This window comes from Pectinophora gossypiella, chromosome 28, assembly GCF_024362695.1.
Source record: "Pectinophora gossypiella chromosome 28, ilPecGoss1.1, whole genome shotgun sequence".
In the NCBI taxonomy this organism is placed as follows: Eukaryota; Metazoa; Arthropoda; class Insecta; order Lepidoptera; family Gelechiidae; genus Pectinophora; species Pectinophora gossypiella.
Window position 1 is genome coordinate 3,071,195 of NC_065431.1, and position 15,792 is coordinate 3,086,986.

At 39.2% G+C, this 15,792-nt stretch overlaps 1 protein-coding gene across 2 annotated transcripts in view; it reads right to left on the bottom strand.

Moving 5' to 3' along the window:
- LOC126379195 (scavenger receptor class B member 1) overlaps window positions 1-15,792 on the bottom strand; it is a 155,821-nt gene that overhangs the window by 110,266 nt on the left and 29,763 nt on the right. Inside the window, exon 1 of one of the 2 annotated variants that reach the window (XM_050027877.1) lies at window positions 5,633-5,932. The exons of the other annotated variant lie outside the window; for it this stretch is intronic. The gene's annotated coding sequence lies outside the window, so the exon portion shown is untranslated. Of the gene's footprint in view, window positions 1-5,632; window positions 5,933-15,792 lie in introns of those variants that run through there. 2 annotated transcript variants of the gene reach the window in all.

The following is a 15,792-nucleotide window of genomic DNA, read 5'->3' on the forward strand; positions in this document are numbered from 1 at the left end:
TGCCTCTCACTTTGAGGGAGCAGGTTCGAACCACAGGCCTAAACCAATGATTGTCGAATTTGTGTTCGAATTCATGTTTGGATCATAAATGATCACGTGCTCAGCGGTGAAGGAAAACATCGTGAGGAAACCCACATTCCCGAGAAATGCATTTTCGGAGGTATGTCACCTAACCCGTATTGGGATGGTTTTTCGCGGGTTGGAAGGTCAGACAGGCAGTCGTTTTTGTAAAAAACCGGACCTGTCAAATCTTCAGGTTAGGTAAGCAGATCCTGTGAAAAACGGGATAATGCTAGGGAGATGTGATGTTGACACAGCTTCTACTCTTCTAGTTCTCTTCTAGTAGTTTTTCTGCATATGTTGTCCTTATCTCTGTATTTTGTGTCCATTGTGCTCAATAAAGTATTTTATCTATTCAAAGTAAAGTATTTAAAGTATTAAAGTGTTTAGTGTTTAAAGTATTTTATTTTTATTTATTTTTTTATTTAAGTATTTTATTTTTTCTATTTTTTTTTAGTATTTTTTTATTAAAGTGTTTTAATTATTCGTAATTTTAAGTGACAAATAAAAAAAAATATTACTTTTTTATCTATCTTCTACTCTTCTAGTTGTTAAGCGTAGGGCTCACAATCTGGAGTATCGGTTCGAATTCCAGTGATCCCCAGTTTGGTTAGGTCATTGCAGGTTGATCATCCGATTGTTTGAAAGTAAGTGATCCGTACTTCGGAGGGCGATAGGCTGATCCCTTGTGACCATAAGGTACATATGATCCATAACTTTGACACCACGGTTTATCAAGTTGGTAATCTACCTCACAACCCACACGGCAGAAGAAGACGAGATCCGTCTTAGGACTTCGTATCGAAATTGACTGCAAGTTGTCTTCTGATAACTTGTGGCTCTGCCCATTCCGTTAGGGGTTACGGGCTTGAGTTTATTGTTTGTACAAGTGAAAGAAATTGACAAATCATTTGTTTGAACTCCAAGTCATCGCGTCCCGTTGATGTCTGTCATCAAAGTAGATGATACCTTAAATGCAGGATGTTGCAATGACACAACATACTTCGCAACATAGTTATATACATACATACATGAACTCACGCCTATTTCCCACCGGGGTAAGCAGAGACTATAGAATTCCATTTGCTTCGATCCTGACACACTTCTCTTGCTTCCTCCACATTCATCAATCGCTTCATACACGCACGCCGGTTCAGAGTAGATCGTATTGAACCTTTTCTAAGGATATCTCCAATTTGGTCATCATAAGTCCTTCTCGGTCTTCCTCTGCCAGCCCTACCATCAACTTTCGCTTTATATACCGCTTTTGCAATCCTATTATCCTTCATCCGCTCTACGTGTCCAAACCAACCTAACATTCCCTTCTCAATCCTAGTCACTATATCGTCTTTTACACCACATCTCTGTCTTATCACACACACACATAGTTATATACGTATCAATAATTACAGTAAGATTCCCATTGACATTAAGAATTTGACTTTCAACTGTTTTAAGACAGTACTTAAACATAAACTTTACAAAAAAGGTTATTATAAAGTTAGCGATTATTTAGAAGATATGAATGCATGGGATTAACTGTCTGAGCCTCCGTGGTCTAGTGGTTAGAGCGTTAGGCTCACGATCTGGAGGTCCGGGTTCGATTCCCGATGGGGACATTGTCGAAATCACTTTGTGAGACTGTCCTTTGTTTGGTAAGGACTTTTCAGGCTTGAATCACCTGATTGTCCGAAAAAGTAAGATGATTCCGTGCTTCGGAGGGCACGTTAAGCCGTTGGTCCCGGCTATTAGCCGTAAAAACACCTCCATCAACCCGCATTGGAGCAGCGTGGTGGAGTATGCTCCGTACCCCCTCCGGTTGATTGAGGGGAGGCCTGTGCCCAGCAGTGGGACGTATTTAGGCCGTTTATGTTATGTTAACTGTCTGAGAACTGATATTAAGCAGCTAATTACTCAATTGTATAACAATATTTTTTAAAGATTTCTAGGGCCCTGTGCCGAGGTTTTTCTTGCAGCTTCTTTTCCCCGGCTACACAGGTTGTGAGAAGCTGCAGTAGTTTTAGGCGGATGAGACGTTCGTCATGTAAAAAATTTATGATTCAAAGTGAAATAAATATACGTGTTATAGCAAATTATGAACCATTAGTTGTCATAATTATAAAATTGATGTTTTTGTAGGTGATTTTGATCTAATACAGAAACGACATGTAACCAGGAGGTCTTAAAAGCAACCAGTTAATTTATTACTGTGCAAGAAACTGATTGGACTTTTGCAGCTTATCGTACCTCTGACTACCCCATTGGGATGTAGTCGTGAGCGTGTGTTATGTTGTGTGTTATTTTTAAATCAGTATTTTATTTACCAAAGACTTATCCTGCCTACTTAGTACGTATTTCTGTTACGTATAATGTTACATAGGCAGTTACGTGCTATGTTCTGACGTAACACCGTAATAGTTTAATCTCAACATTTCGCATTATGGCGGTATTTTGTTTTTTTTTTCTAACAATCATCGCATGTCGGATCTTAGGCGTAATCTGCTAACCTACATGGCTTTATGGCGTCTTACCTACTTGCGCCTATATTCAGGATGTTAGTGACATTGTAACGAAAACTTTGAGGGCGTCAGACCATGATTCTGAGTTGATATCAAGTGCAATTTCTCGTCTCAAAAGTATGGAACTGAAAATAATTAAATAATTTCCCACCGGGGTAAGCAGAGACTATAGAATTCCATTTGCTTCGATCCTGACACACTTCTCTTGCTTCCTCCACATTCATCAATCGCTTCATACACGCACGCCGGTTCAGAGTAGAATGATAAAAAAAAACCAAGAATTTTCATAAATTTTCTGACAGGAAATTCCACTTGATATCAACTTAGAATCATGGTCTAAATCTTCTCCTTTAGCTTTTGTTACGGTGTCACTAACACTCATACGCGTTTGTATGGCTTCCTGTACGTACTTGTACGGGGTGTAAGTGACATCGTAACGAATACGAAGGGGGATGATTTAGACCATGATTCTGAGTAGATATAAAGTGGAATTTCCTGTCGGAAAATTCAAGAAAATTTTATTGTTTTTTTAATTATTTTCAGTTTCATATTTTTGCGACGAGAAATTCCACTTGACATCAACTCAGATTAAGGTCTGAATCATCCCTTAAAGTTTTCGTTACGATGTCACTAATACCCTGTAAGTATGTAAGTATATTAGATTTTGATTTAGACCAACACCTCATTTATCGTGCCTATACATAGCTTAATTACTCCATAGACAAGGAGGTGAAGGTTTTGGCGGGAAGAAGAGAGGAATGGCGATTACTCCACCGACAAGAGCGCAGCTATTAAATAGAGAGAGAGAGAGATAAGTACATAGCTTAGTTTGTTATTATGCCAATAATGCTAAGTTTCTCATAGCATGATTCATTATAATTGCTATCTCAGGCTCTCAGTACATCGGATATTATACATCGTCGCATTAAAATTTATAAGGCGCACAGCGAAGGCGAAATACCACAGATAATACACAAAGTATACATATTTGCACGCCAAACGCTTTGCGGGATAGTCCAGTGGCTGAGTGTTGGGCTCATAATCCGGAGGTCCCGGGTTCGCTTCCCTGTGGTGTCATATCACAAAAATCACTTTGCGATCCCTAATTTAGTTAAGAACTTAAATGTTGTTGTTGTAGGCGGAGGACAGGAGTCCTAGTACGGCTTTGTAATAGACTACTCTGGGCGCCATCCCACTTGCGTCAGACAGAGTACTGCGGGACGGAAGGCAAGAGGGAAACAACTGCCCTATTTTTCCCTAACAAGTAGCATGGAAATTGCTGCACCGACAAGAGCGTGGCTCTTAAATTGATACATAACATAATATAAATAGCCTATATACGTCCCACTACTGGGCACAGGCCTCCCCTCAATCAAACGGAGGGGGTATGGAGCATACTCCACCACGCTGCTCCACTGCGGGTTGGTGGAGAAAATAAATTGATGATGATGACTTAAATGTTGATCGTCCGATTATCCGAAAGTAAGATGATCCGTGCTTCGGAGGGCATGTGAAGCAGTCGGTCCCGGCTACTATTTACCCGACTTCGGCGAAGCAAAAAGGAGGGTTATGTGTTTCACCCCTATATATGTATGTATGTGTGTGTGCACGTCTGTTTCAACCTAACTTCTAAGCCACCTGTCAGATTTTAACAAATGAGGTGTCACTAGCAACTCAATCTGTCCTAAAAGTTTGCGACATACGGTCACGAGTACTAATATGTATACACTTTGAAACCATATCAAATTAACTTTTTTGACAAATTGAACTGTAAGTCTCATTAAATGTCAAATATGATAGTGCGACAGGGTTCTAAAGTGGGTACGTGATATTTCTCATGACTGTACATACGACCACGGCTATCTTCTAAACATCACTATTCGTAAGAATTTCAGAGACATATACCTACTTTTTTGTTTCATACTTTTTAGAGCGTGATTTTTTTCGTAGTCGGATTTTAGTTTGAAACTTTTACTTTTATTACTTAAGTAAGTATGTAGCTGTTACATGAGCCATGTCAGGGACAAGCGGCTCAATAACCCTGTAACCAGGGTTGATGAGGTTGGTCATTATTCTCACAACCCGCACGAGAGATAAAGATATCCCGTATGTTATATGTATCCTTTTTTTTTGACGGGACTTATTGTAGATTTGCCTCCGTGGTCTAGTGGATGAGCGTTGGGCCGGAGGTCCCGGGTTCGAATCCCGGTGGGGACATATCACAAAAATCACTAAGTGATCCCTAATTTGGTTAAGACATTACAGGCTGATCATCTGATTGTCCAAAGAGTAAGATGATCCGTGTTTCGGAAGGCACGTTAAGCCGTTTGTCCCGGTTACTTCTTACTGATGTAAGTAAGTAGTCGTCACCATGAGCTATGTCAGGGGCCTTTGGCGGCTCAATAGTAACCCTGACACCAGATACACGATAGAAGAAGAAGTAGATTTGCCGCAGATGTCATTAACTACTTGGCCGAAGATAAGTATCCATCTTATGGAATTCGTTTCTTTTTCTTAATGGTTTTGCCCATTTCTTTAGTGATTACAGAGGCGACTTTATGTATGTATGTGAATGTATGAATGTATGTAACCATAACCACGGCTATGCGCCCGAGACTTCGTTCGCGAAACTTCATGATTCTAACTTCAAAAATGACAAAGTTCCATACAAACTCTAAACCCCTTTTGAACCCTATCGCCGTTGAATTTCCCAAAATCATGTCTTAGTGAGCACCTACGTCCTAAAAGGAACCCCCATGCAAAATTTGGGACTTCCAGCACTAGTAGTTTCGTAGTGAGTCAGTCAGTAACCTTCCGCTTTTCATAGGTAAGTACAGAATCTATATTCTATACCTTTTTGCCTATGCAAACCCGAGACGCATATGTTAATACTATGCTGGTTGAATACATCCCTATGCGAACAAAACCGGCTTTACCACTTGAGCAATCAATTAGTATGAGCAAATGTAACCCACTACGCTATTGCTCAACTAAAAAAATACCGGCTGTAAACGCGTTCCTTTGCCACAAAACTTATTAAGAAAAAAACTTACCTGAATATAAATCGTAGGTGAGAAACACAGCCGTCTCCGAAAACAATTAAAGGTCAGCTTACTTCTCTCCAACGTCACAATTACAATATTTTTGCGAAATTTTCCTATTGAAAATATTCCACAAACACAATTTTCTCACGGTCACGTTAACGCAGGAATTTTGACAGCTGTCAAACGTTCGCGCCACTGTTTGCTTTTTAAAATGTCGCCGGCCAGTTCGCTTTTTGTTTTTTTTGGGGTTATGGAGTTTTTATTTTTTTTAAATTGGGTCTTTTATCGTGGCGACGCGCGATGCGGGCTACGCCGCTGTAAAGACTAGTTGCTTGACCACTTTCCAATCTTGCTGCATCCATGGCGAACAAGACTATGTTTTTGCCGCGGCTTCGCGCACGTACCATTAAAACGAGCTCTCACTCAGCGTATTCATTTGCTTAATTTGGCGTTGAAGAACTGCTGGACTAATTTTGATGTGGCTTTAACTACTTATTTAAGTAATTTTTTTTTGACATGGCCTCCGGAAAAATGGGAAGCGTTGAGGGTGCCCAGTTGTTTTAAAATTGTTGTGTTTGACCCAAATATAAGTTTTTACTTATGTAATAAATAACTTACATACGATTGACTTATAAACGATCTACTCTGAACCGGCGTGCGTGTATGAAACTATTAATGAACGTGGAGGAAGCAAGAGAACTGTGTCAGGATCGAAACAAGTGGAATTCCATAGTCTCTGCTTACCCGGTCGGAAATAGGCGTGAGTTTATGTATGTGAGATGAAAGTAGAACTAACTTATTTATAAAAAAAATAAAAACAAAGCCAATTTAAAAGAGCTATTATACTGTAGACGAATTTTTAAACACTTCCTCTCTTCCCTTCAACGTTGCTGTGCCCTACAGGGTCCATGTTTTAGTTCCTATGCCTATGTAACACCCCATTGTACTACATGGAATGCAGTAAATAATTGAGAATTGAGAGTGTGTAATAACCTACATTGTAGATATTAAATATGTCGGCAAATATTACCTTATACAACGACCTCCGCGGTCCAGTGGTTGAGCGTTGGGCTCACGATCCGGAGGTCCCGGGTTCGAATCTCCGTGGGGACATATCACGAAAATCACTTTGTGATCCCTAGTTTGGTTAGGACATTACATGCTGACCACCTGATTGTCCGGAAGTAAGATGATCCGTGCTTTGGAAGGCACGTTAAGCCGTTGGTCCCGGTTACTACTTACTGACTGTATTTAGACGTTACATGAGCCATGTCAGGAGCCTTTGGCGGCTCAATAATAACCCTGACACCAGGGTTGATGAGGTTGGTAATCCACCTCACAACCCACACTATAGAAGACCTTATACACAATAACAAATTATTCTTCTTCTTTCGTGAGGGTTATGCGGTCAATGACCGCCTTCACCAACCTGGTTTCATGGTTATTTTTGATTTATTATTTGTCTTATTTACTTAAGTAACAGCCGGGGTCACTTCAACATGCCTTCCGAAGCATGATAATCATCTCACTTTCGGACAATCAGGTGATTCCGTCAATACCCTTACCCAAATACACATAATGGTAGTGGTTGCCTGGAAAAAATGCTTTAGAGCAACAAGGCCGCCCATTTGTACTGTTGTTAAACGTTTTATAAATGTTTGTATGTTTTGTTTGTGTGCAATTAAATATATTTGATTTGATTTGAATCTCTTAACCTCTTAAGACCGAGATTTCCAGACACAATAGTTAAACAATGGGGGTTGGATTTATAAAGAACATTCGGTCTTAGGAGGTTAAAGTGATTTCGGCTGTCCCCTTCAAGAATCGAACTGAAACCTTCTGATCGTGAACCGCACTCTCAACCACTAGACCATGAAGACTGTTTAAATATAGCAATACTTGGGACGGGCAGTTTCCCGTGCCTTCCGAAGCATGGAAGACCTTTAAAATAATAAGAGTTTATAATCGACCAAAATAATCGATAATTGACCGCGTAATTACTTACTTAACTCTGTCTGTCTTAGACAGAAAAATAAAAAACACATTTCTTTTTTTATATTATGTTTTTACTAAGTACTTATTTTAAGCGTTATAACCGGAACTAACGGCTTAACGTGCATTCTGAAGCACGGAAAATCTTGCTTTCAAACCATCAGATGATCAGACTGGAATGGTCTAACCAAACTGGGGATCATAAAGTGATTTTTCTGATATGTCCCCACCGGGATTTTAACGGCCTTCGTGGTCCAGTGGTTGAGCGTTAGGCTCACGATCCGGAGGTCCCGGGTTCGAATCCCGGTGGGGACATATCACAAAAATCACTTTCTGATCCCTAGTTTGGTTAGGACATTACAGGCTGATCACCTATTTGTCCAAAAAGTAAGATGATCCGTGCTTCGGAAGGCACATTAAGCCATTGGTCCAGGTTACTACTTACTGATGTAAGTAAGTAGTCGTTACATGAGCCATGTCAGAGTCTTTGGCGGCTCAATAATAACCCTGACACCAGGGTTGATGGGGTTGGTAATCCACCTCACAACCCACACGATAGAAGAAGACCGGGATTGTAACCTAAGACTCCGGGTGAGAGCCTTCACCCGGGTGAGAGCCTTCAGCGCTCCCCATTTGTCCGGCCAAGTAGTTAATGCCATCTGCGGCAAATCTACAATAAGTTATTACGTCAAAAAAAACCTAAGACGTCCGGTTTGTGAGCCCGTCGCTCTGCGACTGGACCACGGAAGCCGTTATTTGACAGATTAATTAGCAATTGATTAATAACATAGTGAATCACTCCTACGCATTATAAAAGCATTAATCTATTTACCGTTAACGATAAGTTCGGTGCTCAGTTATACGTGTTGATACATACCATAAAATAAAGAATAATACTACATATAATCCTATGATAGGAGGATGATCCTATCATAGGATGGGTGACCACAAAAAAAAGAAAGTTTTCATCTCGAGCTCCTCCGTGCTTCGGAAGGCACGTTAAGCCGTTAGTCTCGGCTGCATTAGCAGTCGTTAATAACCACCAATCCGCACTGGGCCCGCGTGATGGTTTAAGGCCCGATCTCCCTATCCATCCATAGGGAAGGCCCGTGCCCCAGCAGTGGGGCCGTTAATGGGCTGGTGATGATTACTACATATAATAATAATAAATAATAATATTAATATCTTTATTGCATAAAAAAAATATTTACATCAGGTGATAAGTCTGTCAATCAATCAATCAATCAATCAAATCATTTATCTGTAAAGTCCTAACTAAACTAGGAACCACAAAGTAATTTTTGTGATATGTCCCCACCGGGAATCGAACCCAGGACCTCGAGGTCGTCAGTCCAACGCTCAACCACTGGACCACGCTGGTCGTTAAGGTCGTTATGCTCAGATGTCCCAAGTACTTATATTGGCTTTTTAGGTTATTATATTTCAAGTATGAATCACCTAACTTCACCGGCGTGCGAGTATGAAACGATTGATGAATGTGGAGGAAGCAAGAGAAGTGTTTCAGGTTTGAAGCAAGTGGAATTCCATAATCTCTGCTTAGCTCGGTGGGAAATACGCGTGAGTTTATCGATGTATGTACGTATGAATCACCTACTAAGCCCACGCTAAACTCGATACTTCAATCTATTTACCGTTAGAAGCTAAGAATTCGTATAAAATCTCTTCCGGTAGTCTATCGATAACAGAAACGCCTTAGTAAAGTACAAGAGCAATTTTTAATGCGCCTGAACAAAAGTTTACAGCAAAAGCGATTGAAATGTATTTTGCCTAAATATATTTCAAAGGACCGACTTGCAAGTTGTCTTATTAAATTTATAGCTTGCTTTTGGACCTACCGATACCCGCTCTATAACTGTTGTACTATTCATTGCACAGGCTCCGTAGTCTACCGGTTAGAGTGTTGCGCTCACGATCTGGAGGTCTGGGTTCGATTCCCATTGGGGACTTCATTGTCGGAATCATTTTGTGAGACTGTTCTTTGGTAAGGACATTACTTTGTTTATCTAGAATAAGCTGGGTGATTGAATCAGCTAATTGTTTGGAGAACTAAGATGATTCTGCGCTTCGGAAGGCATGTTAAGCTGGTCCTGGGCTGCCAGACCAAACAGCTCCACCAACTCGCGGTTGAGCAGCATGGCGGTTCCATACCCCTTCCAGTTGATTGATCGGAGACCTGTACCCAGCAGTGAGGCGTATATGGGCTGTTTATTTTTATCTATTTATCTTTATCTATAACGGCCTCCGTGGTCCAGTGGTTGAGCATTGGGCTCACGATCCGGAGGTCCCGGGTTCGAAACCCGGTGGGGACTTATCACAAAAATCACTTTGTGATCCTTAGTTTGTTTAGGACATTAAATTCAAAATTCAAATTCAAAAATATCTTTATTCAGTAGGTAACATAGTTACACTTTGAATCGTCAATTTTACATAACGAACGTCTCATCCGCCTAAAACTACTGCAGCTTCTCACAACCTGTATAGCCGGGGAAAAGAAGCTGCAAGAAAAACCTCGGCACAGGGCCCTAGACGTTCTTTAAAAAAATAAAAATAAACATAAAACATAAAATATTGGTATACAATTGAGTAATTTAGCTGCCTAATATCAGTTCTCAGACAGTTAATCCCATGCATTCATATCTTCTAAATAATCACTAACTTTATAATAACCTTTTTTGTAAAGTTTTTGTTTAACTACTGTCTTAAAACAGTTGAAAGGCAAATTCTGAATGTCAATGGGAATCTTATTGTAAAAACGTATACATTGCCCCTTAAAAGATTTAGTAATCTTATGTAATCGACTGACTTGTAAAGCAAGTTTATTTTTATTCCTGGTATTAACAATGTGCCGATCGCTATTTTTTGCAAATAATCCTATATGTTTTTTTACATATATTAAGTTTTCAAAGATATATTGTGATGCCAAAGTTAAAATATTAATTTCTTTAAATTTATTTCTAAGTGACATCTTGGGTCCCAATTTGTAAATCGCCCGAATGGCTCGCTTTTGCAGAACAAAAATGCTGTTCATATCTGCAGCATGACCCCACAGCAAGATGCCGTACGACATTAGACTGTGGAAGTAGGCAAAATAAACTAATCGCGCGGTTTCTACATCGGTTATTAAACGAATTTTTTTGACCGCGAATGCTGCTGAGCTGAGCCTTTTGGACAACTTATCAATATGAGGACTCCATTGCAACTTAGCGTCCAAAGTAATTCCCAAAAATACAGCAGTATCCGTGAGGTCCAATTCCTTATTTTTTACAATAATAGAATCGAGGGGCCTACTAACATTCGATAACGTAAAATAAACATATTTTGTTTTATTTTCATTAAGTAGCAGGTTGTTTACAGTAAACCAATCCACTACCTCTGAAATGGCGTTGTTTACATTGTCAAAGGAATCTTGTCGTCTCTTTACTTTAAAAAGTAAGGAGGTATCATCTGCAAACAGCACCACCTCATGTTTTACAAGACTAGGTAGGTCGTTTATGTAAACTAGGAATAGAAATGGACCTAGAATTGAGCCCTGCGGGACGCCTATAGTGACGTTAGATCCACACGATCTGCAGCCATGCACATCAACCCTCTGAACGCGGCCACTAAGGTATGACTCCAAAAGAGCGATGGCATTATCAGTTATTCCATAGTGACGAAATTTCGCGATCAAGATATCATGACAAACGCAATCGAAGGCTTTGGAAAGGTCGCAAAAGACACCAATAGCATCTTTGGACTCCTCCCAAGCCTGAAAAACATGATTTATTAACTCAACACCAGCATCGGTTGTTGAGCGACCCTTTGTGAAACCAAATTGTTTATTAGACATTAAATTGTTTAAATTGAAATGTTGAAGTAATTGCAGTAATAAAATTTTTTCAAATATTTTACTAAGCGTGGGTAGTATAGATATTGGTCTAAAATTAGTAGGGTCAGAAGTACTACCAGCTTTAAACAATGGAATGACTTTACTGTGCTTCATTAAATCTGGAAACACACCATTGTCTACACATTTATTAAATATACATGATAGATAGGGAGCTATGCAATCAATCACGGAGTTAATGACTTTAACAGAGAGACCATGAAGATCTGCAGTCTTTTTGATTTCTAAAGATTTAAAAGCTCTTAAGACGTCCCTAGGACTCACGTGTGTAAATGTTAGTTTATCTACTTTGGACGTATCTATGTGCTCCCTTACAAGTGATTGAGCGAGTGCAGGAGATGACTTCAAGTCCTTGGTAGTCGAAAATGGAATGTCAGTAAAGAATTTTTCAAAAGCTTCAGCAACTTGCTTATCATTTGTGAGTAGTTTACCGTCAATTTGTAATTGATACTCGAGATCGCGTGCTTTGACTTTCCCAGTTTCGCTATTAATAACTTTCCAAGTCATTTTAATAATATCTGAGCTACCTTTAATTTTACTGCTAACAAACATTGCCTTCGCGGTAACGCAAACACGTTTGAAAACTTTTGAATACTGTTTTACATAGTCGTGAAAAGCTACGCTATGATTGTATGTTCTTTCTTCGTAAAGTTCATACAACCTGTTTCTACTCTTATAAATTCCTACCGTCGCCCAGTCACTAAAAATTGGTGTGTCTGCTTTCTTAATTGTTTTTGCCTTAAATACTTTATTAAATTCCGATTTTGTTAGATTAAATAGGGAGTTATATAACAAATTTGGGTCATCACAGTAAGGAAGTTCTGGTAATTTGTTTGACATATTATCTTTGAATTGTTCTAAACGACTACTTGATATGGGATTGCATGTAACATCCTTTTTCAGTGAGCGGTCAACAAATAAGTTGAAAGATATTTGTTGACCACAGTGATCTGACTTTAATTTATTAATTATTAATTTATCACAAGGTTCTAAGTTACTAAAAATATTATCGATACATTTCGCGGACTGTGACGTGATTCGGGTTGGTTCTGAAAAAAGATTTACAAGATTATAACACAGAAATAAAGATTTGAATGTAGTACTTAATGAGCAATTTTCCAGAATATCAATATTAAAATCACCGCAGACGATAACATGTTTGCTTTTATTACATAATTTGCATAAAGCTTCATCAATAACTTTCTCAAATAGATCATAAGATGAAGCGGGGGGTCTGTATACGCTCAATACAATAAGCCGGCTGAGTTCAATACAGGCTAGCTCAACAGTTCGCTCAACTGAGAGACTTACAATATCCGTTCGTTCCTTATATTTTAAACAATTACGTACTAATATTAATGAACCGCCACGGATAGCCGTCTCCCTGCTGTACGAGCTGGCAACCTGGTGATTATTGAAGCAAACGAACTCATGTTTTTTTAGCCAATGTTCAGTTACGCACATAATATCAACACAATTACTGTTTAAAAAAAGTTCAATTTCAAGTTCCTTGCCCAATATTCCTTGTATGTTTTGGTGTACCAGGTTGATTACATTTGTATTTTTCTTATTGCATTTTATATTTAATATGTCCTCATTTAACTTACTACAGCCAAAGTTTTTCTCTGTTCAATTACAGGCTGATCACCTGATTGTCCAAAAAGTAAGATGATCCGTGCTTCGGAAGACACGTTAAGCCGTTGGTCCCGGTTATTACTTACTGATGTAAGTAAGTAGTCGTTACATGAGCCGTGTCAGGGGCCTTTGGCGGATCAATAGTAACCCTGACACCAGGGTTGATGAGGTTGGTACGCCACCTCACAACCCACACGATAGAAGATCTTTATATAGCCAGAGTTCCTAATTGTCTGACAGGTGGGTGATTCACACTCAGTATTGGCTATCCAAGACAAATTATTAAAAAAATATCGTGACCATACATTTTACATTTCACTTATGACGTCACAAATTGTATGTTTTTAGGCTTGTATGTCACCAAAAACGTAACAACAGGCGTAGTACACAAAATTAGAACTAATAACTAATAACTAAATAAGTAAAGAGTCTATATTCCAACGATGCGATTAATTATTGACAACGTTTCGATATAGGACGGATATACGTCATATCGCCGCTTGATAATGAAAACCACGTAAGGAACATTTTGTAATTCTCTACATACATAAACATACGTACATAAACAGCCTATATACGTCCCACTGCTGGGCACAGGTCTCCCCTCAATCAACCGGAGGGGATATGGAGCATACTCCACCACGCTGCTCCAATGCGGGTTGGTGGAGGTGTTTTTACGGGTAATAGCCGGGACCAACGGCTGAACGTGCCTTCATCATCATACTTTTTAGGACAATCAGGTGATTCAAGCCTGAAAAGTCCTTACCAAATAAAGGACAGTCTCACAAAGTGATTTCGACAATGTCCCCATCGGGAATAGAACCGGATCTCCAGATCGTGAGCCTAACGCTGTAACCCCTAGACCACGGAGGCTGTTCAATTCTCTTCAACAAAACATGAATTTATTTTAACCTTCCAGGTTACCTTCCTCAATGATACTATAGATGGTGCTGTACAGGTTTTCCTTCGCTTAACCAGACATTCGAAAAAAGACATTTCGAAAAAATGAAAAAAAAAAAATGAACGAATGAATGAATGATGATTTTTTTTGTGCTTATGTTTTATTCGTATGTTTATGTCCTTTGTATATGTTGTTGTGCAATAAAGTATTATTGATTGATTGAAAAAAAAAATATTGACTCAAAATATGTTTTGATTCAAAGTTTTAGCAAGAAAATACAGAAAAACGTGTCGGTACGTATAACAATAGAATCAGAATCATTTATTCAACGTAATTATCATGGATAAACTTGTTGAAGGTCAATGTAACATTTTGAATTTACGTCATTTCGCAAGGTGTTATGGCTGAGGAGAAGAAATGACAAGAAACTGCAACAGCAACACATCTTTTAAATCAATGAGAGTACATTACAAGTTATTTAATAACTAGAGGAACACATTTAATACCATACATGTTTATCATTTAGGTAATCATTAATCTTATAATAAGCTTTTTTACATAAAGTAAGCTTCACGTGAGCTTTAAATTTATTCTCTGACAAATTTAAAATATTATCTGGTATTTTATTGTAAAAACGTATACATAACCCCAAAAAAGATGAATTTAATTTACTTAATCTAGAATTTTGAACAACAATTTTATTTTTATTCCTTGTATTGTAAGTAATAAAATACCCTGTCTCTTATACTAGGTATGAACCTGTATCATAAGAGTCAGTGTTCGGACGTGAGGTGGTTCTTAAAAAAAACATGATTATATTCAAGTAGCTGACACTGTAGTTAAAGTTCGGAAGTCATCATCTCCCTAGCATTATCCCGTTTTCACAGGGTCCGCTTACCTAACCTGAACATTTGACAGGTCCGGATTTTTACAAAAGCTTTTTTTTGACGTGACTTATTGTAGATTCACTGTAAAGTTAGGCTACATAAGCCATCCTCGGGCGCATCAGCGTCGTGCCGACTAGGAGTCGAAGTGGTCGCCAGGGCCGAAATCGGTCGGATTTTTTATTTTTGACGTGTCTTATTGTAGATTTGCCGCAGATGGCATTAACTACTTGGCCGGACAAATGGGGAGCGCTGAAGGCTCTCACCCGGTACAACGTTTAAGACAACAGGCCTGAGGGTGCCCAGTTGGGCGCGAACCTCGGCTCAGGGCGTCGTCTGAGAGGAAAAATATTTGAAAGAATTAATCGACCCTAGTGGGTCGATAGCATTTACAAAAGCAACTGCCTGTCTAACCTTCCAACCCGCGAAAGGAAAACCAGCCCAATACAGATTAAGTCACGTACCTCCGAAAATGCATTTCTCGGGAACGTGGGTTTCCTCACGATGGTTTCCTTCACCGCTGAGCACGTGATAATCATTAATCATTTTATCAGTTATTTAGTGAAACTTAAATTCGGAAGTGATTTTTCAAAAAAGCGGTTACGTTGTTTTCATTATCAAGCGACATTGTACGGTGAGGATATTACTAACACCTGGTCATCATCACTAATTTAAGAGCCACGCTTTTGTCGGTCTAGCATTCTCCATGCTGCTTTTTGGGAAAGTTAGGGCTGTGGTTTCCCTCTTGCCTTCCGCCCTGTACTCTGTCTGACGCGAGTGGGATGGCGTCCAGATTAGTGTATTTTAAAGCCGAATTCCTGTCCCCCGCCTCTGAATAGTACTGACAGTT